Genomic DNA, 25,530 nt, shown 5'->3' with positions numbered 1-25,530 from the left:
TTAAGAAAGAAACTGAAGAAAATGTTTATATTATAGTATAATCTGATTTTTATTATCTTGGTAGCCAAGACCTTAAGGGGCCAGATGATCACACATTTGCGTTTTAAAGTGATATTGTGAAATGAGCTTTTAAAACTTAGTTGTATTTCCAGTAGATATGAAGCAGCAGTGTAAATCTAACCTTTTCTGATGTTTCATATCAGCATTTAAAGAAACAAGCAAAAAAAACTCCAGATAAGCATCCATGAGTATTGAATTGAGTATTGTCTTCAAGAACATAAAGATTTTATCCTCTGCTAAAAGCCCCTTTACTTATATTTTATTACGCATTGATACAAACATTAAAAAGAAGTTGGCTGTTATTAGCCTGTTGTTAAATTGTAATGGAGAAAATATTAGGAAAACATTTTACTAAAGTTAAATAGAACAAAGCCAGCAATTTCCTTGGGTCATATGTACCATTCATTTTTTAAAGACGTAATTACAAACAGCAAGTACTGAGCCCATATGCCTGAGACCTGCTATTTATAAAGAGGAGAGTTTTCCAGACAAACTCAATTACTACTTTAATGTAATTACAAAATAAATGGTAAAGATAAAGTTGGCTGACTGAGTAGATCAAATAGACCTGGAATTTAATATAGTATTTGATGAAGTGAGATGAAACAGTCCAAATGTATTCAGAGTGTGTGGTTGTACAAGTTCAACAACTTGGATTATAGCTATCCTGAGCAGCTTGTAATCAACTATGTAGTGGTGCTGAACCAGCTATGTATTGTAGCCTGCCAAATATTTGACAATTTATTTGTTTATACAGGAACACAGTTGTATCCAACCTTCCTGTGAATGCATCTTTGCTCATGGCATACCCATGCTGGAGGAAGAGGTAGGAAGGGATTTTTCACTATTGCCTCTTTCCTCTGAAGCCCTCTGTGCCACTTGCTGCTCTAGAGAGTCAGGGGATCCTTTGGAACAGCACTGGAGGTGGTGCTGGTGGCTGCAGGGAGAAGGTGGAATCTATGAAAATCCAGTGGGGAGCCTCCACTAGATCTTAGTCCCTTCTGTGAACAGAAGGAGCTGCTCCGTTCATGGAAGGGCAGCTCTGGATCCACCCCTCAAAGTATTCAACCTCTGGTAGGCCCTAAATAGCTGGTGAGTTGTGTTTGGCTTGGTGGTTCACAAGCTGTATAGGTTTGAGATACAAATTAATTAAGGGATAATGACAAATGAAAAAGAAAGGATAAGTGACAGTCCAATTCAATAAAACACTGGTACTGCCCTTCTACAATCCTTTGTAAGGAGATGACATAACCTGGACCTCAAGACAGAGATCTCAGCCATTCACAGTTTTCTCTTCACTGTGTAAGGGTTCCGTTGATGTTCTAACTGTTGGAGCCATCCACCAAAAATGTTTTGTCTCTATACTTTAAAGTATATACGCAGAAAACACATACTCAATTCTTAAACATGTGTACTAGTTTCCACGGGACTTGGTTTAAAGTAAGTAATACACATTACTGCAAGTTCTTTTTAAAAATATAGTTAGTTTCTTCTACTGAGTTAGGGATGGGTGCAATTTTATTTATTTAGTCATTTAAAAATCTGGAATCAAATCTTTGAATTCAAGCTGGGACTTCAAGCAGTTTAAATACAATCTTTGTCCTTTAAAAATAGGAACCCCAAAATTGCCAGACTACCAATTTTATCTCATACAGAATCAAAACTGAAGAGTGGCACCAGTCAGTGTCTGGAAGGACTGACAGACAATGTTAGGGATTTGAGTTAGTTAATTTCATGACCCCATCGTCTTTGTAATTGCATTGAAATGGGCAAACTTTGGTGCAAACATTCCAGCTCTGCAACTGCCCCTCAGTAGTATCCTTTCCATCCCATGTAAGACCATCCCTATGTTCAATCAGTCCCATATAATCTGGTTTGTGCATGAACTGTGCCGAACTCAGTAATGACTTTCTGAAATATCTCATGGTACGATTATGGTTCATGACATTCAGTACTATCAGCAAAATGGACACTTACAAATAATTTAATCAAAACATTGGCCATGCATGATTCAGCACACTCAGGTATGGCTGGAAGAGATGCAAAATCACCCCTCTACTAATCCTATCAGGACTTGAAAAGTGCCCTCTGCCTCTCCTGCTGCCACCTCCCCTTTTCCCTGTCCTGAGGCAAAAAAAATATACCTGGGGGTAAAGGAGGTATTGCTGAGGGCAGAGGTTTAGAATGTAGTGCTGCTTTATTTAGGCCTAGGAGTGTTTGCAGTCACTGCCTCTGCACCTGCCTCTGTCCCAAGGTAACTTTCTTCACCATAAAAATGAGAAAGCAGAGAAGGTGGCAGTTTATAGGCTTGGGGTAGCCATATAATATATAGCTTATATTCTATGATACAACATATTGCTTACATTTTATTTCCCGCAAGCTGCTATATTTCTTTCCAAGTTTCATTATTACAAACAGGCGTTTATGTGAACTATGTGAATAATTTTTTGCTATCAGGTCCAGGTGGTCTGGATTGTAAGCTTTGAAGATCTGCCCAGTAATTTGCCATTATCAACTGAGTGAGATACCTTTCAGCAACTAATTGTTTTTTAAACGTTTCAGTTCAGAATGAATAAAAATGGATGACTAAAGATAATAAAATAAAAATTGGCATTTAAAATTTAAATTGAATATTTAACATTTTGATTTATTATTATCATATTTTAAAAAGAAAGAATATTACATTTTCCTTTTTAAATTTTTTTGGTTAAAAGTAAATCTGAATATAAAAATGTAAGCCTCTTAAAATTGAGTTGAAGCTCCTTTATCAAGCATATAAAGATTGTTTTTCTATGTAAATAAAGAATCATGGAAAACTATTCAAAATCATCATCTTATAATTTGTAATTATACTACTATTTTATTGTATTTTACATTACATTATCTTATTGTTGTGGGCTTGGTTCTCAGGATAGGGTTCTGGCAAGTCATCCAAGGCACTGGTGTCCTATCTCTAATCCAAGGAGATGCCATTTTGTTTAGAGAGGATAAATTTTGGAGCAATCACAATTTTGGAGCATCATAATCACATGGGTAATCATAGTCATAACATACTGGAAAACATATATATCCTATTTACTCTTGCGTACTCCAGTTCCCTTATTTTTTTGTAATATAGATCTGGCATCCTTAATTAAATATTTACTTAATCTTTCTAAAAAGCAATACTTTAAATTATAGAGAGAAAATAGTCTTTTTATTGTTTTGTTAGACATAAGAGACTATATCTATTTGTCATATCTGCAACTTCAGAGTCATATGTCACATAAGTCATATGAACAAGACTCTATTGATGTTAAATTTGGTTTATGATTCGTTTATGGGGTTGTTCAAAATAAAAATGTCACTGACATGGTATAGTCTTTATGACCAGATTCCACTGCATCAGTGTAACTCAAATGCTGTTGTAATGGTGCCAGATACTATGTATGAGTAGGAAATTGCATGGTGTGGAAGAAACGTTGAGGTGAAATTTGCCAGCTTGAGCCTCAATGTACACATTTGCTGGTGTGAAGTTGGTGTGGTTTTTCTTTCATAAACAACTGATGCATCAGGAAATGCTTAATCAGCAGAATATTTGAAAGAAGTGGCAATAAGAATTTTAATACTGGAAACAAAAATGCAGATGTGTCACATATCTGTCACATATAATGATGCAAATGTGGTAAAGATGAGATAAGAAAATAAAGGGAAGGTCGTATCCTGTAACATATAGCTGTTGTGCTTGGGCTTGTTCATTTGAAGCTGCAGAAACACTTCTATTTCTCTTCCAATCTGTGAATGAAAATGAGAACATGGGGGCATGCACTTGAGATTGCAGCCTAAGGAACTAAGGACTGTTCTAAGGGTGAAAACTGTGTTATACATAGGTTGCAATCGTATACATACCTGAGAGTAGCTCCCATTGAACTCAGCAGGGCTTACTTGTGAGTTGACATGTATATGATTGTTAAGAGTGCTTAGTTGAATTGTGTGTTATATTCTGCCCTTCAATGTAAAAACATTCCCGTATTTGTGTCATTTTGTGTAAGCAATTTCTTTCTAGTTACCATTCCTAATGCACTGCAGCTTGACATGCGTATTCCATTCATAAAATGGTTTTCCAATGGTAATGCATATATATATTTCTTCTAAAATATATACATTACCAATGGAAAACATATTTTTTTATTATTTAAATCACCCTAGTTTAAATCAATTTATCCTGTTTCATTCACATTACTCTTTAAGTACAGAATTACAGACACACTTTTCTGGATATATTTTGGTCTTCCGTATTTAAACAATTGGCTCTAGTGATTTACAAACAAAGCAAATTCCTTGCCAAAAAAAAAAAGTCTTTTATGTTTCAGATGCTCATTATTTTCAATCAGTTGAACAATTCAATATGCTGTTTAAAGTTATTCAAATACAACAGTCAGCATCAAGGATGATGGGAGTTTTACTACTCTTTTGCACGTTAAATCATTTTGCAGCAATTCTTGTTCATGACATATTAGTAAAATGCTTACTTACTTATCCAGCTCAGGCATTCAATCTACTAAGAAGCAAGAGAACTCTGTCAAGAATCAAGAAAATTTAGTCCTTTCCTTTCAGATTCTTAGAAAAATGGTTAGGATTGCGCTGTAAGTCTGCAATCCTATATTCTTCTACCTGGGAATAACCCCCATTGAACTAGAATTGTATAAATTTGCACTCTGAGAGTACAATCCCATGCATATTTAATCAAAAAATAAGTCTCATAGTGTTCAGGGTTTATTATGAGAAAGTTCTACGTAGGATTACAGTCTAAAGGTGAGTTTGAATCATTTTTAACTTTATTTCTGTTCCCTGTAATTTTCCCCCATTTGAACTTACTTTGTAAATGTATTTCCCCATATGTCAGATTCTATTACAGTTTAAAAGTTTTGCCATCGAAAGACCTGTACAATACTTTCAAAAAAGTACAAGTCCCTTCCCTGTTGCTTTTCACCAGCATCTTTATGACAATCTTTTTGTATTCTACCTGCTCTGTAAATTTTTAAAACTGAAGAGTGCTGCTTTTGTAACAAACTTTGCTACCATTCAATGACTAATATAAAGCCTTTGTGGCATGATTTTTTTTGCCAAAGTATAGTTCACAAGCTTGTTTTGTTCAATTCAAAACAAACATTTACCTACAGCCTAGTCTTAGGCACATCTTTGCATTTTGATGCTACGTTGCTTACAGGATTCGCTTCTGCATCAGCAGCAGGGCATGCAAAAATTCCTGAGCAGGATAAGGTGCAGCTCCTACTCCCCATTTCCTCTGGACATAAATTGTGTTCACTGATTGGATAGAACCATTCAGTAGAGCGTTAAGAGGCTGAATCCTCTCTCCTTATGGTCAGTGCTGGCAATGCTTTCTAGTTTGGAGAACTGTGAATTGGGTACTGCCAGAGGTACCACCAAGGGTGGCCACAGATGCCAGCACCCCAAGATAACCTCAAATGGGTGTACAAGGCCATATCTAGATGTATGACCACCATGTTCAATCACATTTTATGTTTCACTCAGTGAATAAAAAATTAGCAGAAGGATATTCAGAAAGATATTAACACTGGGCTCCTTCTGGGAGGAAAGGCAGGATATAAATGTAATAAATAATACTACTAATAAAAATAATAATAAAAAATGAAAGAGGCTTCAAAATTAAAACTAAATTAGAACTTAAACTACTTTGAGAAAAGCAAGCAAGCCAATAAACAAACAAAAATCATTAAAAATGAAAATCTCCTTCTTAGCATATGTCTGTGTTTCTTTTTATGATTTAATTGCACCTTAATTAGGAACTCATAGGTTTCTTTCTTTCTTTAATTAGTTTGAACTGGCCTAGACAAAGGCTATATTCATATTGTTGAATGTTGGTGGCATAACTCAAATATCCTTGACATGTGTGTGGGGGGGGAAGGATGCCATTGTGAAAAACACTCTGAAAAAAGAGGATTTTTTTGACTGCAGGCCAGTAATAGAACTCCAAAGAAGGAAACATCTTTTCCTCTGTAATTGTTTGTCATGACCCTGAAACAAATAAAAATATATCAAAGGTTAGGCCAACCAATGAAATGTTGGTGTTGTTGGAGTATACAACTCGTTATACAGCTTTGAAGCGAGAAAGGCAGACCTATTAAATATGATATATAAATTTTTCTTACTTCACTACTATCTTTTATTCATTTTTGTCTGGACTGGTACACACAATGAGTACGATATCCAAAGTTTCAGAAGCAAGACTTTGCAAGAATGGAGATATTTGTCTATATTTCACCTGACTTTACCTTTTTTAGACCTAAAATATAATATATTCTTTATATTATATCAATACAATATTTTCTTTACCACATTCTGTTGGTGTTTCTCCATTTGATGATGAGCTGATATATTCCCACCAATCTCTCTCTCTCTCTCTCTCTCTCTCTCTCTCTCTCTCTCTCACACACACACACACACACACACACACACACACACACACACACACACACATCTTTAAAAAATGATTGTGGATTAATACACAGCTACCTGTTCAAATATGGGCTAACCCCATGCTGTTAAAAAGAGAAGAGAAAATATAATCATGTTTTGATTATTTTCATCCAACTGGCCCTTTATCTTATAAAAGAGAAATCTTTATTTCCTTGATGCTCTCCATATCCTTTGACAACACAACTATTTGCCAGGCATATGCCCCTGGCTGGCTCTTTGATTCTTCCCTCACCATCTCTCCCCACATTCAGTCTGTTGTCAACACATGTAATTTCCCTCTGACCTTTATCTCCTGAACAAAAACTCTGAATCATGTTCTAGCCACATCCCATCCATTACTTCTTCGCTGGCCTTGCCCTATCATTCACACACCAGTTCACTTACCTTGATCCCAAATCAAGGTAATGAATGCTGCCAAAAACAGTGAATGCTGCCAAAAACAGTGAATGCTGCCAAAAACATTCACTGGTTCCATTGGTCCAACCATATGATGCTGTCCTACAAAGTCCTTCATTGGTTTCCCATCCCCTTTTACATTATCCAGCACAAACTCCTTGTTCTTACCTTTAAAGGTCTCCAAAGCCTGGCCCCCATTCTATCTTGGGCCCTTGTTTTTGCTATGTCAATTTCAATGACTTCTATCTCTCCAATTCTATTCTCATATAGGTTCTTTACTCATTTTTTGACTCATCTTCAATTTTGAGGCCATGTACACAGGATAGCAGAAGATGACTTTTTGTAAGATTTATATTGTTATGAACTATCCCAGTTCCCTAAGTGGTGTGAAGCTCCAGGGGCAACACTTGTCAAAGTCTGACTTTGTTTTGGAGGACAGATCACTGGATACTTATGGTATGTTTGTAATATGTGGTTTATTTACAAACAAGTACATAGAGCCAGGTGAAGGCAAACAGCTTCACACTCTTAGTATGTTAGCAGACCCAAAATATCCCCAGAGATAAATAATGCTTCCAGATCTCATAGCCAGCTGTCTCTCCCAATGATTTTGACTTCTTTTCATACACACACACACCTCACCTGCACAGTCAAGGTCCTAAATAGTTTGGGAAGGCTCCAGAAATACAAGAAGTTTCCCTGTTGCAGACATTTCCCCTTAAACTCATGGAGGGCAGTAATGGTGATGCACTGGAATGGGTGGGGCTTGGCAGTAATCTCCCCCTCCTGCTCACATATTTGCTTACATGCAAGAAAAACAACTACCTGTATAGAGTCTTGAGAAATTAGGCTGAGAAACTTTGCTGAGAATTCTTTCCAATACTACTTTTGTAAGCCTCATTGGAGCTGATAAGAGAGTTAAACAAATATTCTTGGTTAAGCCTGTTTCTGGATTTAGCACCTGCTGCTGAAGAGAGCAATGATGCTCTCCTTCCCATATATCTGATAGAGATGTGAGGTCTACAAGAAAAAGAAAGATCCTGGCTTACAGGGACAGTGCCTGAAAGAACCTATGATTTTGCCATCAAAGTATGGAATAGACAACAGCGATGAGCCATTTGTGGGGTACACACGTTGTGCTACCCCTCTACACTACATGTGGGAAATAACAGACCAAGAGCCTGGTGTGGGTTGAAACAGGCCATAACTTTATTGATTAAAGCAGGTAAGAGGGGTTGGCATGGCATTGGGTACAGAATCGGCATCCTTTCAAACAACATGCCTGTTGTTTGACAACTACCTAAGCATGCTTTCTGAGGATCGCTCTTGGCAGTTGACCAGCCCAAGATGACCCAGTGACCAGGCATCTGATGTCCAGCTGGCAACCGGCCTCAGATCCAGCCCACCGAAGCTCAGGCTGTGCTCTGAGGCCCCGCCCTGGGATCCCATATGAGAATCACCCCACTATGTTAGGATTCCTGCCTAATGTCATTTCCACAAAGTTGTGACAACTAACAAAACTTAGCTATTCATTGAGAGAAAGACAAAAACCTTCCCAATGAAAGGCCAGTTATGATTTGGAGTAAAATCCTTTCTGGCCCCAGCAACCATGTAAAGCCTCAGCAGGAGCTCCTAAACCAAGAGTATGTGAGTCGAGCAAGTTCACCAATGAAATCCAAAGAGTCCAAGATGGTGTGGAGCAAGGGCCTTTGTAAGGCTGGAATGCCACCTCCTCTACAAGATCCTGTGAGGTTTTGTGAGAGTGAATGCACTCTCATGAGATCCGGCAGAAGCTAACCCCTTCCTCATCATGGGTCAGTCGTACAACCCAACAAGCCAGTCCCAGCATGCAGCTGCCTCTGGAACTCCATTTCTTGGACTAGGGCAGAATAGAAGAGTGGACTTTTGGTTCCATCATGGACTAGGTAGCTGTGATGGGTGGTGAGGGTAAGTAAGGGGTGTTACCATCAACAGGAGGAATCCAGTCCTCAAAATAGCTAATGGTTTTACCCAAAGTCTATTGATATGAACTAGTTTACTTACCGGTATCATAAGAGGAGTGTCTTAATGCTTTACAGGGTAGCAAGCAACCAGGAGAATAATTAATCACCATAAGGAGGAGAAAGCACTGTCTAACCCTTCCCAAATTTCTTAGTTGATATGGGATACCAGCTGGCTCCTTTCATGCCAGTATCAACACACCTGCTTTCATTCCTTGAAAAGGATCTAAATCTGGGAGCAAAAACTTGCCTTCATTCTTTGAAAAGGATCTAATTGCTTTTGCCATCTTGTGACAAAGTTGCAATGCTAGCACTCAAACTTTTATGTGCCAAATTTGCTCAAATTATTCTGCATATTATTATTATTATGCTCACTTTGCTTGCCAACCCCCACCCCCAAACACACACACACAGGTACTACCAAACGCATGTGTGTGAACACCCACACTCACCAGGCAATCCCAAAGACATATACACACACAGGGACTTTGAAACACACACAAATGTGCCCTCAGGCACTCACAAATGCCCCCCAGTCAACCCATTCCCCTTGCCAACCCCCCTCACAATTCCCCCAATGCATCCAGGCATTGGCGCATACCAGCCGCCAGAGCCCCACTAATGCTCCTCACCTGTTCCTGTGCGGTGTGCTGCCCCTGCCCCTGCCCCACACCACCTCTCGACAAATGGCACTGCCACACAGCTCCGCGTATCATGCCTAGGCCACCTCCCCACCTAGGGTGTTACCTGCCTCCCTTCCAGTCTGCTGCCACCGGTACTTCCACCGCAGTTGCCTCCAGCCGCTTGCCCTTCCCCAGCTGCTTGCCTGCCCACTCGCCTCGCACGCCTGCATGCCCCACAGCCACTCACTTGCCTCACTCACCCTAGATCTGGACACCTCGTTCACTCTCTCACTGCCTGCCTACCTGCCCCCTGCCAGCCAGCCTTGCTTCTCTCATGCCCTCGCTTCACTTGCCACCTTCCACAGCACAATGCCCCATCCTACGTGACTCTGCGTGATGGCATGACGGCTTAGGAAAATATTATACAGTTAGTTTATTGATTTGCCTTATTCATTTTTTACTACCAAAGAGTTTCTAAGTGACTTTTTTAGAGCCAAAAAGGCATATCATAAAACCAAAACAATGCATTTTAATAAAATCATTTCAATAACCATAAACAGGCCTAGCAGAAAACAGAAAAAAAACACCCTGCAGCAGCAGAAATCTTTTGACAAATAGGCCATTTGACAAATGCCTCGGAGAAGAAAAAGATGTCAATGATGGCACCAGGCAGACTTCACTGTGGATAGCATTCCCCAGATGGGGGCCACAACCAAAAAGGCTCTTTCCCTTGTTGCTACCCTCCAAACTTGTCTCAGAGGCGGCACCAGGAGTATGGTCTCAGATTTATGGTCCCAGATTAAAACTACAGGGTCCTGGAAGGTTCTTTTCAGGAGCTCTCAAAAAGACATTGGGTCGTGAACTAAAAAGGGCTTTATGGATTAAAACCAGCACTTTGAATTGAGTCCGGAAATGTACAGGCAGCCAGTGCAGTATGCCAAGTCTGGTTTTATATGGTCAGCTTGCCTAGAGCCTGGCAGCAATTGGGTGGACGCATTTGACACTAGCTGCAGTTTCATGCAAATTACACTGCAGTAGTTTAATTTTAAGGTTACCAGAGCATAGATTACTGCAGCCAGGTTATTCCTGTCTGTTTATGGTTGTAGTTGTGCCATCAGCTGAAGTTGGTGAAAGACAGTCCATGCCACTGAGGCCACCTGTGCATCAAATGACATCAGTGGATCCAGGAGGATCCCCACACTACAGACCACAGGGAGTGTGACCCCATCTGATGGAAGCTTCACACCACTTGTCTGGTCAGAAGAACCACCCACTAGCAGCATCTCTATTTAATGAACCTCATCCACTCCATGATTGTGACCACGGCACCAGTTCAGCATATCCACTACCTCACTTGCAGATGAAGAATAGATCTGTAAGTCATAAGCATGCTGATGACAATGCACTCCAAATCTGTATGACTCCACTCAGCAATTTCAAGTATTTATTTATTTACCACCCCATAGCCAAAGCTCTCTGGGCGGTTTAAAGTAACTATATGTATATGTTAAATAGCAAAATGGACAAGGGCCCTGCAGGACCCCACAATGGAGAACCCATGGGACCAAGCAATGTGCCCCAACTACCCAAGTAGGAGTTGAACCACTACAACATTGTGCCCCAATCCCCAACACAGCCAGTCAACCCAGAAGGATACCATGATTGAAAATATTGAAAGCCATGGTTGAAAATTTTAGAAAAGCAACAGGGTCACATTCCCTTTGTCTTTCTCCTGATACAATGTGACCAAGGTGCTTTCTGTCCAAAATGAAGCCCAAATCCTGATGGAAATGGATCTAGAAAATCAAGACTGCCTGGATATGGATACCAACTCATAGACCTTGCCCAGAAAGGGGAAATTAGCCACAGGATTAATATCATTAGGATCTTCCAATACAGGGTAGGCTTCTTCAGTAGTGATCTCACTGCTACATTTTTTAAATGGCCAGGACACCCCCTCAACACAAACCATTAATTATCTCCCTGGCCAGCCAGCTGTTCCCTCCCGGCCAGATTTTATAAGCCCAGAGGGGTAAAGATCCAAGACACAGGTAGTTACACAGACTTAACCAAACTCCTTGTCTATGAACTCAGGCCACATTATCCAACAACATCTGACATGGAAGTGCTCCAGACTTCTCACATTCTATCCTCCAACAGCAGATACATGAATTTGAAACATTATGTATACTTAGTGAGCTGATTTAATCAGTGAGCTGATTAAAGATTACTGTAAAATTGGGACCTTGCTTGCCATAAATAACCTAGGATCACTACCTCCTCCATGTTGCAGTGGTACACTGATTATCTGATTATTCCAGCTGTTCTAGCCCCTCGGCTTCTCTAAAGGACTCAACAAATTGGGCTGAGCAGCCAATGCAGATCTTAAATCATATTTCCTACCATTTCTAGTTAAAATCTTTCTCAACAGAGTCTGGATATTTAATATACCTGGATTCTTTTGCCTGCACAAAAATTGTGTTGAGTTCTGTTTTTTTCCACAAACAAAACAGCACTTCAGGACATTTTCCCCAATCCTGAAGAAACAATTTTAGCATTTTGAAAAATAGGAAGCGGATTGGTAAGTGCAATGGATTGGCAAGCAATCTTAGGCCCCTTTCATGCTTTTTTGTTTTAATGTTTTGATAATGTTATTTACACATTAAAATCAAAATGTGATAGTTCTCAGTCTGAGTTTTTGTCTTCCCCTTTCCATTAACCGTGTCTTATCAAGGTATGAAAAGTTAATAAGAACAGTAGAAGACCCTGCTGGATCAGGCAAGTGGGCAATCTAGTCCAGCTTCCTGTTCTCACAGTGGCCAACCAGTTGCCCATGGGAAGCCTGCAAGCAGGAACTGAATACAAGGGCACTCTGCCCTCCTGCAGTTTCCAGCAACTGATATTCAGAAGCATACTGCCTCCGCCAATGGAGGCAGAGCATAGCCATGATGGCTAGTAGACACTGATAAGTAGCCTTATCCTCCACAAATGTGTCTAATCCTCTTTTAAAGTCATCCAAGTTGATGGCTGCCTCTTGTGGGAGTGAATTTTAACTGTACACTGTGAAATACTTTCTGTTGTCTCTCCTGAATCTCACAACATTCAGCTTCATTCCATATCTATGAGTTCTCGTGTTGTGAGTGTTACAAAAGAGGGAGAAAAACTTTTCTCTGTCTACTTTCTCCATGCCGTCCATAATTTTATACACTTCTATCATGTCACCTCTTACTCGCCTTTCCTCTAAACTAAAAAGGCCCAAATGCTGCAACCTTTCCTCATAAGGGTGTTACTCCACCCTCTTCATCACTTTGGTTGCCCTTTTCTAAACCTTTTCCAGCATGCTATTATGATATTGACCGTGTTATTTTCAGTACCTTTCCTAATAATCCCTAGCATGGAATTTGCCTTTTTCACAGCCGCTGCACACTGGGTCGAGCTATCCACTACGACTCCAAGGTCTCGTTCCTGGTCAGTCATTGTCAGTTCAGACCCCATGAGTGTATATGTGAAATTTTGCTCCAATATGCATAACTTTACACTTGCTTCCATTGAATTGCATTTACCATTTTACTGCTCATTCACTCTGTTTGGAGAAGTCCTTTTGGAGCACTTTAGAATCCCTTTTTGTTTTAACTGTGAACAATTTACTATAATCAGCAAACTTGGCTCCCTCACTGCTCACCCCTAACTCGAGATCATTTATGAACAAGTTAAAAAGCACAGGGCCCAATACCGATCCTTGGGGGACTCTACTTTCTACTTTCCTCCATTGGGAAAACAGTCCTTTTATTCCTGTTCTCCACTTTATGTTAATAATTGTGATGTAAGCATGCTTTCAGCAAGATTTGCAGAGCCCCTTTCAAGATCCTCCTTTGTCAAACACTGTGATGGAATCAATCTATTCTAACTAATGAGGAAATGGCTGCATTCTATATAGCAACCAGGGACCTCATAGTGCATTAGAAACATTTAAATATTTAACCTTTATGACACCCCTGAGAAGTAGATAAGCATTAATTTAGCTACTGACAGGTAGTTAGATAGGTACAGAAGAGGATTAGTAAGATGGTATTACATTGCTGCAAAATGTACTTATCGCAGTTTATAGTCCCTCAGTGGGGCTTCATCTCCTCATGAATGCAGGATTCCTTAGTAGAGCAATCACACAATTTCTGATTCAGGGTGGTCAACTAGCTGGCTTTAAAATGGCCCAGCTGCCTTGCTAATGAGCTAAGGAGAGATGAAGTACTTTTCTATTTGTAGATCAGAACACTTCTTGTCTTGGTCTGTGGTGTCCTTATGTTTCATTTCTTGCTTTTGCAGAATAGCTCACAACTGGAAATGTACTTGCATGTTTCTGTGTTTGAATTGTAATGCTTGCATAGCACTGAACTGAATTACTCCAATTGTATATTTAAATAGTTTTATTGTTGCACATAGTTTAATTGTATTTTAATGTAGATTTTTTGTTTGCTTGTAATTATATGTACTTTTATATTTGGAAGCTGCCTTGCGTTCCAGTCCTTGGAAAAAGAGTAGGATAATAATAATAATAATAACAACAACAACAACAACAACAACAACAACAACAACAATAACAATAATAACAATAATAATAAACTGTAATTGTGGCCTAAAGAGGCTTGTAACACTCATGCTATAGCTAATCCTCTAAAGTTATTCTACTCTTCTTTAATATATATATACAAATTCTGATCATTCCTTTTCCATTTCACTTTAAAAAAAAAAAAAACTGCCACGAGAGGCAAACACTATACTGACTAATATTTTGTATCTTTACTGTATTTTATTAATTGTATTTTAATAATTTTGTAAGTCGCCTAGAGTGGCCATTGGCCAGATAGGCGACGAAGAAATTAAATTTATTATTATTATTATTATTAAACACAATTGGTAATCACAAATAATAATAATAATAATAAATTTTATTTGTTAGTCGCCCATCTGTCCAACTTAATGGACACTCTGGGCGACTTACAGCAAAAATACAATATAAAACAATATACAATGAGCAATCAAACATAAACATCAATCCATCTCCAATTAATATAATATAAAACCTAGCCCACCCCAAGAATCCCATAGGCCTGCCTGAATAACCAGGTCTTTAGGGTTCGGCGAAAGACCGTCAGGGAGGAGGCATGACGGAGGTCAAAAGGGAGCGAGTTCCAGAGGGTGGGGGCCAATCAATTGTTGCCTATACCATATCTACATAGAGAACAGCTATAGCACTGGGAGACTGGAGAAGACCTGCCCTGGGAGTGAGTACTTGAGCATCTGAGTGGCAGCTTGGTCGCTCCTCTAGGTTGCTGTCTCTCAAGACAGCTGAGGTCCCTGGTAAGTGTTGCAATGACCCCCACACACACACCTGATGCTGAATCCAGAGAGAGGCTGCAGTCAGTCTTTCAGCCTCTTGCATCAACTCCTGACTGGGTCAAGGGGCATAAAAGCCCAGCTGCCCTTGGGCTGCAGGTCTGCTGCTGGCGAGGTCACCACCAAATGGGTGACACCAAAGGGAAACTTCCCTTTTGGGGAGCCCCTTAGGGAGTCCCGAGGATGAGGGCACTACTGCCTGTTTTTTTTTTTAAAAAAAACAATCTAGATTTGTAGTGGAGAGTATATAGGGCACATGTGTAGGTCCTGCGCAGGGTGAGAGCCTGTGCAGTGAACTGAATGATAGCAGAAATTCACCAGGTGCCTTCAGAGTGAGAGTCTGCAACTAGCAGAAGGCTGGCCGTCCCTGGGTGTGAGATGGGGTGGAGTTGATGTGCCCTGTATGAAAGATATTGAGTGGGTCTGACTGTTCCCAATGCTCTCAGAGGCCTACTGGGATAACTCAGGTAGGTTTTGTGGTGGGCTCTCTTGTCCATATCAGGTGTTTAAGAGGAGTCTTAGTAAAGAGGAACATGGGTGATGCCACCCCAATTTCAGTGATCATGGGTAGAGCGAGGAATAGCCATGGAGAGGTGGAGAGCTACCATAGAAGACAAGGGCAAGAGAAACTTTGTTTCTCACTCCTACTCTTCCCATGGACAGGTTCCTCATTGCTCATTTCCTGTGCCCACTGGCCTATATGTGGTATTGTTTAAATGCCAGGTCGGTATTTATTTATTTATAATATTTCTATCCCGTCGTTCTACCCTATAATAGGGCACTCAGGGCGGCTTACAAAAAGAAAATCAAACATGTACATAATAAAATTGTAAGCAGTAAAATCACAAAAACATTAAAATAAATTTAAAATACATAAAATTATACACACAAACACACATATAGGGGTATGCAATAAGACCACACTCATCCATGATTTGATCATAGATGACGGTGCAGATTTGATGTGCATTATTGAGACCTGGGTTGGTGAGCTGGAAAGAGTTGATCTGACTCAGCTTTGCCCACCTGGATTCTCAGAGTAACACCAGTGCAGGCTGCAGGGACGGGGGGAGGGGTTGCTGTGATCTACAGAACTTCCATCTCTGTCACAAGGAAACCACTCTGTCTTGGAGCTGGCTGTGAGGGCCTGCACCTGGTGTCAGGCCAAGGAGACAGTAAACTAGGGTTGCTGCTGGTGTGCCATCCACCCTGCTCCCCGGCAGCTTCTCTGACTGAGCTGGTGGAGGTCACCTTGGCTGTGGTATTGGAAGAGCCAAGAATAGTCCTGGGTGATGTCAATGTCCTTGCTGAGGCTGCCTCTATTGTGCCGGCCTGGGACTTCATGGCCTGCATGACGACCATGGGGCTGTCTAAGAACATAAGAGCCTGCTGGATCAGGCCAGTGGCCCATCTAGTCCAGCATCCTGTTCTCACAGTGGCCAACCAGGTGCCTGGGGGAAGCCTGCAAGCAGGACCTGAGTGCAAGAACACTCTTCCCTCCTGAGGCTTCCAGCAACTGGTTTTCAGAAACATACTGCCTCTGACTAATAGCCATTGATAGCCCTGTCCTCCATGAATTTGTCTAACATTGTCACGGGCCTAATGCATAGGGTAGAGTACACTCTCGTCTTGGTTTTTGCTCCAGATGGAGGAAGGGGTGGTCTGGCGAGGGTGGGTGGATGTCACCCCATTGTCATGGTCTGACCACTTCCTGGTGAAGTTTAGACATGGCTCTGATCCTTCCCTGCAGGGGTGGTGCACAGATTAAGATGCTCCACCTCTGAAGACTAATGGAATTCACTGGATTCCTGAATGCCCTGGGGGAGTTCCCAGTAGATAGAGCAGGTGACCCTGTTGAAGCCCTTGTCATACTGTGGAACAGCAAGGTGCGCTGTGCTCTTTATTTATTTATTTATTGTATTTATATACTGCCTCATAACCAAAGCTCTCTGAGCGGTTTAAACAACTAAAAACATTAAAAAATATACAAATTATTTGTTTAACACAACTCTTAACACAACTCTTAACTCTTAACACAGTTGCCCCTGAGCACTCTGAAACTGTGGAGCCTGGTTTGCACCTTGGTACACCAGTGAACTAAGGTCAATCAAACAGGTTGGACCACGACTACAGCATAAGTGGCCAAAGATGTGCTGTGAAGCTGATCGGGCATGAGTAAAACATTATAACCATGCCTACTGTGTGGCAGTGAGGGCAGCAAAGAAGGCCCACTTCTTTGCCACCATTGTATCCTCAAGTAGCCATTCAGTGGAGCTTTTCCATATTGTCACGAGTCTGTTGACATCAACTCCAGGAAATGGAGTTTTCAGAGGCCCACTGTGAATTGTTTGCAAGGCACTTTGAGGGTAAAGTTGCTTGCCTCCGTAGCAATCTTGATGCCCTAACCATATCTACTGTAGTCCCTAGTGAGGTGTCCAGTGCAACTTCTGCTGCAACTTCTTGGGATCGGTTTCAGTTGTGATGCAGCTTGATGATGTGGACAAGATGCTTGTGGCAATGTGGCCAGCAGCATGTCCTCTTGACCCTTGCCCTTCTTGGCTTATTAAAGCTTGCTGAGGAGATTTGACTGAGTGGATCCAGGGTGTGGTTAATGCATCATTGTGGGAGGGAGTGGTTCCAGCCACCCTGAAAGAAGCAGTGATCCAACCGCTCCTGAAAAAGTCCACCCTGGACCCATTGTTTTGTGACAACGATCACCCAGTCGCAAATACCCCTTTTTAGAGAAGGTGACTGATTTTAGAGTGTTTTTAGTGCTTTAGTTTGCCGCCCTGGGCTCCTGTTCGGAGGAAGGGCAGGATATAAATCTAATAAATACATTAATTAATAAATCTGCAAAGGTGAACTGCTGAATGCAGTCTAAGCCAGTTTTTAGGAAATAAGATAAGGGCCAGTTCTGCCAGAACATTCTCTCTCTCTCTCTCTCTCTCTCTCTCTCTCTCTCCACACACACACAAATGCACACATTTCCCATCTGCCCTGTGAGAAGGAAGAGGGGAGCAGGGCAAAGACAACCTCAGAGCCTCCTCCATTAAGTATGTCCCCTTCTCTTCCCCCACCATCTGTCCCATGGGAAGGAAGAGGAGAGGGAGGGAGGCAGACAAAGATGGCATCAAGGCTACCTCTGGTTGGACTGTCCCCTCTCCCACTCCCACTCATCCGGGGCAACTTTTCATTTTATATCATTTATTTGCATTAGTATTTTAACTTTGTAAACTTCCTTGGTGCCTTGGCATCAAGGAAGTATAATAAATAAATAATATTTGTGAACAAAACCGATAAAACATATTTTGTTATGTGGTAATAGCCACTCTAGTGCATTTTTATTTATTTATTCAAGCTTGAAGCAACTCATGAAAACTTAAAAACAGAACCCAGCCCTACCATCAGGCGTAAAGTGATGGAGGAGTGGTGGTGAGATGGAGGATGGAGGAGTACATGAACCATGTACCCTATTCTCTCCCAGTGTGGAGTTAGATTCAATTACCAAACCAGATGGCTTCTCTGCACTTTTGTTGTGTGCCTCATTTAGCAAAATGTCTTGGGCAGGCCCTAAATAGAGCACAATTAAAATAAGAGCAAAATCAATATGATATAAAACAATAAATAATGTATAAGAACATGAATATAAAAAATGTCACAATAACAAGAGGCAACAAGGGTAGACATTAAGCAGACCATTCTAACCGGTCACCTGTTTTTGTGAAAATTGTCAGCCAAATCCACACATTGAATAGATGATGTTCAGAACATTTCCTAACTCTATTCAGTCACTGCCCCTCATGTAATTAGCCACTGCTGTGAAGGGGAAATGGGGTTGTACTCACCGCCCCCACCATCACATCCCCTTACATATTGGGGGGATTTGAATCCATACTTTGGGACAGCTTGTGAAGTGGGGAACCTGCTCTATGCGTGCTGGCTCTACACTCAGTTTAGATGCCTGATGTGCAGTGGTCTAATTTGTATGGGAGCCTACATGCGTAAGGCAGGCTCCTTGCCTCTGACTTTCTCCCTCACAGATGGTGTCAGGGCTGGGAAATGATGGAGGGAGCACATCTGGCAACCGAACATCTGTCTTTCTCCCCACCCTCACTCATGCAATTGGAACTGCATGAGGGTGAATGTTTGGATAGGGCCCCTGTCTCTTACTGTGATGTGCTATGAATATTACAGATTTTAAAATGTTTATTCTCCCTTCTTACTGCTAGTTCTTCTCCTGACATTAGGAGGCAGAGAGACATCTTGGTTTCTCTAATCACTCACTCCCATACGTTGCCTTTAAGGAGCTGCTGGTCCTGCACCAGAAGCAACTTCCCACTTTGTCTGATGGTGCAGGGGGTTGCTACTGGAAAAGGGGTGTTCAGGTGCTCCAGGGCATAAGTTGGGTGCACAATACAGCCCTTTGTCTTAGGACCAGAGAGAATCACAAGTACTTTGAGAGAGAGAGTTTCTCCACTTGTAAACTTTTTCTCAGTGAATGCCAGGAGCATCCATTCACAGAAGCAGAGTTGTATTCGCTGGTCTTCCCATGAATGGTAGAACCCAGTCTCCTTCCATTTACAGAGCAAAATGTTAGGATCTAAGCCATTGTGTTCACTGTTCAGCATAGGAAGATTGACTCCCAGCTCTTCAACTGGCAATGACATTGATTTTTTGCTTTGCTGCCAGCTTAGATAGTTTGGGAGAAGCAGAAAAATAAATAAATAAAACAACAATTTTCTGCATTTTGTATTGTGAAGGTATTTTTCTTATGATTAATTTGAGGACCCGTGTGTACCACAACTAATCATAATCATGTTTGATTCAAAGCCACTTTAGCCTTGATTTATAGCTTCTGAGACGATCTGCAGTTTGAACAACAATGCCATCATTTACCTAAATAGCTGTTTCTGCTGCTATATTTCAGCATTTGAAACTGATCATTACAAAACTGACTATCCATATGATTATTAATTAAATCTTTATAAGGGTAAACATTTATCATGCAATTGACTGTCTTCTCGATTAAGAATTAAATGTTTTGTGGTTCTGCAAGGAAACAATGCACTCGTGTGGGAATAAAGGACTCTTGGTTTGAATTCTACTTTGTGTTTGGCCAAATCTACATAATAGCTCCAGTTACTGGTTTTCTGAGTCAAGAAACAGGGATGTTCCTTGGCCCCATTCTTATTTAACTTCTATTTAAATGATATTGTATCGGCAGTCTCGGGAACGGACCTTTTCCCCCCTTCTTTGGGTCAAAGGAAAGTATCCCTCATGCTATACGCAGATGATATGGTTTTATTGTCAATAACCCGCAACGGACTCAGAAGGGCCCTAGTAAAGCTATCATCATATTGTGTCACCGAAAAACTACAGATTAACTGCTCCAAAACAAAAATCATGGTATTTGGCAAAAGGTCACCAATGCACAAATGGTCAATCAACGGTCACCCAATCGAGCAATGTCGAACTTTTAAATATCTATGTGTCCATTTCTCTGATTCCGTTTCTTGGAGAAAGCATATAGAGTGCACTAAACTGGCCGCACTTAGAGCTAGTGGAACTATCCTGAACTTCTATCGCTCAGTAGGTGGCAACCTAGTTTCCCCGGCTTTAAAAATATTTCAAACCAAAGTTGTTCCCATGATGCAATATGGAGCACCCATCTGGGGATGGGAAAACCCTCTACTTGACCAATTAGAGATAGTTCAAACCAAATTTCTAAAAAAACTTCTGCTTTTACCATCAGCGACCCCAGCGGCGCTAATTCGGGCCGAGACAGGGATTTCATCAGTTAGGGCAAAAATTCATTCAACTCTGGTAAATTTTTGGAAGGCGAATAAGCAATCTTCCCCAAGGCAAATTTTGAAAATCAGCTCAATAAGTGTATGGTCGGACAAATTCTGGTCTGCCCAACTAACAAAAATTTGCCAACTTTACCACATAGACCCTAAAGCCCTACAAGACCCTTCTAACAAAACCAGCTTCACGGAGGTTCTTCTCCGGCATACTGCTTGGATGGATAGGCTAACTATAATAAATTCCAATTTCACACGATGGTATAGTCTTTTCAAATCAGATCAAACCAAAGTGAACTATTTAGATTTTCTTACAGCAGTAAATCTTCGTCACGCCTTCACAGCTTTGAGATTCCAATCAATGCCTTCGGCATACTTGACTGGCAGATATAACGGGACCCCCTGTGCCCAAAGACTGTGCATCTGTGACGCTCCCGAGGTGGAAGATCTTCCACACTACTTGCTAGAATGCTCCCTCTACAAACACCCCCGGTCAAAATTCCTGGACGAGGCGCTGACACATGCGCCCGTAGACCTACTCTCGTGTATTTCCTTCCTTCTCTCAGACAGGGACCCAGGCATTACATACAGGGTGGCTTTATTTGCCCTAGCAGCGCAGAAATTACGGAAGAAACGTATAGAGGAACTAGGACTTACTGTCTAGATAATACATGCTGCTATACTGATTGTCATAATAACAATGATTTTAATTGTATTTTAAAAATGTTTACCTGATAGAAAATGTACCATTTATTTTATAGTAATAATATTTAAGATCCCAATTGTAATTTTAAAATGATTCACCTCATTAAGTGTATGACCTGTTTGAGGCCTATGGCCAGACAGTAATAAATGATGATGATGAAGAAACTTAGAAGCTATTTTGGAATGTATGTGCAGTGTGGTACCTCACCTGTGTATGAGCTTTTTTTTCAAAAGGTTGCAGTGGTTTAGCAGTTCTTTTGAAAATATGTTTAAATGGCAATGGTCTTTTTGTTATTTTAAATGATGCCAAATTTTTAAATTGATATTGATACTAGGGCTAAAATGCTCAAAGATCAACAGCTTATGAAGTAACTGGTTTTGTAACACTTGCTTATTTGTAATGGCCAATGGATCAATAAACATTTTTTTGTGTAATATTTTAACAAAAGAAAAGAAAGAAAAAAATTGTATCACAAATACTTTCTACATTTCTCAAGGTTGACACACAAACTAGAGTGTGATATAGAAAATTATGTTTTATAACCTGAAGAGTTTCTAGATTTCGTCTCATATAACATACATTAGAATTCACTCCCCTGTCTCTGTTGTCTTTTAGGCACCTACTGAAGTCCTTTCTCTTTCAACAAGCCTTTTAAGTAGACATCTTATCCCAGTCTGCATCTGTGTTGGAATTGCTTTTTAAGATGTTTTTAAAGATATTTTAAATGTTTTTAAGATGTTGTATAGATGTTTTAGGCTTGGACAGGTCAGGATTAACAAATTGAATCCCTAATCCCCAAACCAAACTGCATGCAAGATTTATATTTTTATATAACAAAATATTTTCTTCATACTTGGTATTAGTTATTCACCTTTTGGCACAGTTTAAGAAAGAAAGCTGGGGACATCATGCCTGCTCTCTCTCTCTCTCTCTCTCTCTCTCTCTCTGATATTTAATTTTTAAATGAACTCCCCAAAGCAGTTGCAATAAACATCAAAAACAATAATCAACATTTTAAAAGCACAATGAATAATTAAAAAATACCAGCAGTAATAAATGAGCCAGATAAAACCATCAGTTGAAAAACCTGGGTGAATAAAAAGTTCATTTCCTTGGCACTGGAGAGAAAATGAGGTCAGCACCAGGTTACTCTCCTTGGGAAAGCAAGCCAAACGATATGTGTGCATGTGTGTGTGTGTAATAATATAGAAGGCCCTATCACCGCTCCCCAGGGATGGCCCTGCTGTTAGGCAGACTTAGCTGGTCCTGGTCAGCACTCACCAGAGCTCAGATGGTGGGAGGATCTGTGGAAAGGTCTCCAGTGAGGATACTGATACCTGGACAAGTTTATTTGGCAGGAGGCAGTGGATTAATTTTTTGTTTTGCTAGGACACACGGAATATTTCCTGTAAGCCTCCCCCTCCCCAGACCTGTGGCTGGATATACACCCCTGGTAGATATGGTCTCAACCAAAAGATCAAGCAAATTGTCTTTCTGTCTTACTAGCTTTATACTTTGGAGGACCCATTGAGTTCATCAGAAACACTTATGTTAATACAGTAGTAATAAAGACATAACTAACATGTTCACAATTACATGAGTGTAAAGTGGAGCGGGGTGGGAGACAGCACACTGTTCCCCAAGGAGAACTAGTTTCTGTGTGGCCCTCATGCAAACAATTTTGAGAGTTGTTGCTTGCTTTTATCCTTCTAAGCATGGCGGATCAGTGTGTGCATCTGGAGATAACTTTGAAGTTGCTGTTACTCAGCAGGCAAGATTCCTCCTTAATATTTTCACTGGCTTAGTGAGGGTAATTAGGTGATGAGTCAATTTGTTGCCAGCAAATAGTTTCTAGGCATGTGCATTAAGTGGAGCAAGAATGGAACATTAAGATGCAGATTTCAAATGAAACAGAATCATTCTGTGATATACTGTAACCAATACAATACTTGGCATTTAATTAATATTATAGATATTGCAGCAGCAAACATCAAGCTGAGGTTATCAAGATATATTGATACAATGCAAAGATAATAGAACTGAGACCTCAAATGAGGTTGTCTCAATTTGTTGACTGTATTCACATCAAACAGTAAAGCAACACATTTTTCAGGGACTGGATTTTATGTTGATAAAAGGACTTTGGTTGCTTTTGCCTTCAAAAGTCCCATGGACCATTGGATAATTTCATTTTATCATAAGGTTTTGCAGAAATGTCTCAGACTATATGTCTTCCAAAAGGTTGTATTGACCTCAAACAGACAGCAATTTTATTTTGCATGGTGATAAGACTGTCTTACAGGGTCCTACATTCATTTCATTTCAATCTATTTCACAATATTCCAGAATAGCTCCGTCAGTGTTCTTTGTCAACAATATCTATTCAGTCATTTCAGACATGAGACCTACCTCCAACTCCCCTCCTGCAAAACAGGATCCGTTTTCCTGTGTGTGTATATATATATATATATTCCCTTCACTTAAATAGAAGCTTATATTAAAAAAGATGGTGGGAGCATTGCCACTGGTAAAATCCCATTTTAGCACAGGATGTGATTGACTTGTGGATCCTGAACTGCCAGCTGAAGACGAGTACTCTGTGGGAGTATCTGAAAATATATTGAGTAGAGGTGTACTTTTATGCAAGTTATGTACAGCTGAGAAGTATTAGCTGTCTGAAAAAATATGGCATTTCCTTCATGTTACACATCTCCAGTTCTAATCTGGGCTTGTGTGATTAGATGGGTTCCAACCAGCTCTTTATTTAACGTTGCCATCAATATTTGCTTATTTCTAGAAAAAGGTTCTCCCTCTCCCCTTTAAACAAGGCATGAAATATAAATTTAGTCTGTACTTGTATTTTCCTGTTCTGATGGCTTTGTCAATGGGCTGGATCCAGACCACACTAAAACACTATTATGCCACTTTAGCAGTCATGGCTTCCCCAAAGAATCCTGGGGACTGTACTTTGTTCACGGTGCAAAGAATTGTTAGATGTCTATTCCCCTCACAGACCTACTCTTCCAGAGTTCCCTGGGAAGAGGGATTGATTGTTAAATGACATTGGAAATTAAGCTCTGCGAGGGGAATAGGGCATCTCCTAACAACTCTCAGCACCCTTTACAAACTGCAGTCCCCAAGATTCTTTGAGAGAAGTCATGACTGTGTAAAATGGTATGATACTTTAAATGTATAGCGCAGAAGTGGCCTTAAATTAGCTGCAGTAAGGTTCCATTTAAATCAATGGGATGCTAATTATGACTTAAGTCCCACTGGTTTCCATGGAAATGAAGTGCAACTGACTTCTCATATAGATCCAATCCTTTTTCATATAAATCCTATAAAAAGAGATGCATCTTAAAGGCAGTGAGGCTATGAAGGCTTTTTACAATGAGTAGTTCTTGCACTACTCCCGTAAGTGGATGGCACTTTAAAATGTGCTAAGCAATTCTTCAGGGCAGTAGTCAGGACAGGTTACTGTTCACAGATTAACATGTGGAAATAATAAATTATACAGAGTGTGAATGTAAACATCCTCTTGGTTGTTTAAAATCTGTGTTTGAATTCTGAGGTTGCAGTGAGTTGTGTTTTTTGTTGTATTTATGTAGTTTTTGATTTTATGGTTTTATGTTGTATTCAAACAGGGTTTTTTTTTACTTATTTATTGCAAGTCACCCAGATAACTTTATGTTATGGGGCAGCGAAGAAATACCAACAATGACATTAAATTAAGAAAAAAGGAAAAGGAAGAAAGTTCATATTGATGCAATGGATATGTCATCCATTCCCCGCAACATGAGTTTGGTTATTTTCACTATGGAGTTGCAACTGGCAAAAGAGAAGCTTTTCCTACTGGTAAGGAAGGGTGGGATATAAATCAAATAAATAAATAAAGCTTGCAACAGCATGGTGAAAATGTCTGAAAATGCACTCAGAGGAGCCACATAAGACAAGTGGATTGCTCCATGAGGTATCCTCCACATGGTTGTATTTTCTAGTGGCTATAATGCCACCAGCTGGATGTGGCAATGAGGTCTCTGTGAGGTATG

This window comes from Rhineura floridana, chromosome 1, assembly GCF_030035675.1.
Source record: "Rhineura floridana isolate rRhiFlo1 chromosome 1, rRhiFlo1.hap2, whole genome shotgun sequence".
Lineage (NCBI taxonomy): Eukaryota > Metazoa > Chordata > Lepidosauria > Squamata > Rhineuridae > Rhineura > Rhineura floridana.
Note: the sequence above shows the minus strand (reverse complement) of the source record.